Below are 2,720 nucleotides of genomic sequence, written 5' to 3' on the forward strand. Positions count from 1 at the left end.
ATGTTAATTTCCCAGCGTTGAAAGAGTTAGTGATAATGGTAGGTTTGTTGTTCATCTCTCTCACGTTTCCGCTCGCTATCTCGACGGTCTACCATTGGATGGGAGTAATAGGCATCGGGAGAGAGGTAGCAACGACAATGCCAGCATTGCCATGAGGTTGGTCGTGGTTTATTGATCGATGGAGTTGTAACGAGTTCCATTGGATGTGTATAACAACAGGATGAAATGTTCATAAGAAAACAAGATGAAATGCACACCAATTATATTAGAGATACCACGTCGTCGACCAATAATGCATGTACTTTCATATTCGAGAAATAATGCATGTACTTTGCAATGAGTAAATGGTCTTGTGATGTTTAGAAACGTGCATGCGGTCCGTCCTTAATACGGGCAAACAATATCCAAATGCACGCCAGTTCAATGCCATGATGAGCAACCCTCTATTTGGAAATACAAAGATATTTGAGACTCTTTTATACCAGACTTTAATTAACACATTCAGTTATAGGCTTTGCTGGCACAATTATATTGCTGCTCTGCTAGCAATATCTTCCGTAAAGGGGCTAACTTCTTACTCTCTCATTGGGTACATATCTAGAGTCCAATCAGAGAGGTCTAGTGAAAGTTCGAAATTTTCTCTTCCTAGCATGAATTACTCTCTCATTTAGCATGAATTACATTTCTAGAATTACATTTAGCTGAAGATGACCGCATGAACATGACAAGTCGCCTAAGTTAGGTTAGAAAAATGCCCCAGCTCGTAGTGATATGTTGAATGCCTGGTAGGCTGACATGGTCAAACGCGTTAAGATGTAAAGGTAACGGGAAGAAAATAAGAATTGAAATTGTGTTCAGAACACATTATCTTTAAAATTTGTGTTGGACACTAGAATTATAAGCTTGTGGGAGAGGTCAATTTCTTGGCCTAACATCACGCTGCATCACATCCTCTCAGCTTGTAGCCTGTTTCTCATGATCATTGTCTCTTTTTTTCATGATCATCGTCTCTATTCTAAGCTCGCTTTGGTAGAAGCTTTGCAAGATGTCACTCTGTTTCATACTTGCTAGTACTTCACCAGCCCATATCCCTTTCATGTAGCATAGGATGCCCGTGGGTATCATTCACTTGCAAGTTGAAAAGGCAAGATGGTTGAGATGAAGGAAATGCAGGGACAGTCATTACTTCCGCAACTGCAAAGATCGGTAGGACTGAAAGTAACAAGCCCTTTTTATGGGCATATCAGTGGAAATGACCATCTGTACATCCCTTTCAGAAGTAGGTTGTTAGTTACACCTCTCACTTTTAGTAAGCATAATCAGAAATGTGCTAAGCATAGATGCATTAGTATCAGTGACCAGTTAAAACATGGTAAGATTCTCTGGTTTTTTCACCTCTGCAGTTTATACCTTTCTTTTTTGATGGATATAGGACAAATTCGTTGTTGGATGCATGAGCATGCTTGTGACCAAGAATACAATTCAAGAGGGGTATGCAAATTAAAGTGCCCAAGTGATTGCTCAAGAGGCCTCATGCATCCAAACTGCAACATCACTGGAAAGAAAAAGGCGTACGTCCACACTCCACACACGCGCTTGTGCATCACAACTGTTCGGCCATGATGCTGTTGCTCAGCTGAAACTCTAGTACACACAACCATAGTAGTATCTCCAGCCTTTACCGGTTACATAGGCGTGCCAATAGTAATATGTGTTCGTTCAGCATGTCATACATCCATATGTGTCAGTCAATATATGTGTATTCATAAGCATCCACTGGTCGTAAGTGTATCAGTTATACACATGACGTAGATGAATGTACATACGAGCAAAAGAAGACAGCAGCAGCGTCCATCATTAGTCAGGCTGTGACTGATAACATATTTTTTTGAGCGAGATTTCAGTTGGTTGTGAGGTCGCAGTCCTTCATAGTTTTCGCGGAGTTGCAGATCCAATAAGCCCGTAGCAGGCAGCAGTTGTTCCATGGAATGCAACATTCATTGGACACGCCATGGAAAGGTCAAGGTTGGCGAGGACAAGTGTTCTTAATCCCCAATTGGTTAGGTGCTTATTGACTGTCGTCGACGGGTTGGGGCACCGGCCTTTGCTACTGGGCTCAACGTCCCACGCGTTATTGAGCTATGTTCACAATTTCCACTTCGATGGAATTTTATTGTTCAGTCCCTAAATAGAGACTCCAGCTGTGATTTCCTTCGCGGAGTAGCAATGCTAGCCAAAACACTAACAACAGCTATGAATTTTATTTCTATGTTATTTGAGAAAATTATTTTGAACTAAACTAGTTGCCATCACGTCTATGCAACTGCTCAAGCGCGATACCTGACGACGCATATCATAAGAACACTCTTGCAACCCTGGTGATCCTTGCCTATTGAGAGATTTGAAACAAGCAAAATGCCAGATTTTTCATGGATGTGAGTGAGCACAATGTTTCCCATCCTTACGAAGAAGACTGTGTGAGCCTTAATTTGGGTGACGGCAACTGCAGATAATCTAAGAGAGAAGTTGTTCTACGAGTATGTGATTTTACACACTGTTTTCTTGGGTGTGTTTTTAATAAATTTGTGCACCTTTCTTTAAGATTTTTCAAGTAAAATGAAATAATAAGAAGTATGTGTGAAGTGGCAAATGACAACGCAGATATAATGAAAATATTTTCATGTAGGCTATCACATAATAATAGTGAAGAGTATTTTAAA

This window comes from Triticum aestivum, chromosome 7A (assembly GCF_018294505.1).
Source record: "Triticum aestivum cultivar Chinese Spring chromosome 7A, IWGSC CS RefSeq v2.1, whole genome shotgun sequence".
Taxonomy (NCBI): Eukaryota; Viridiplantae; Streptophyta; class Magnoliopsida; order Poales; family Poaceae; genus Triticum; species Triticum aestivum.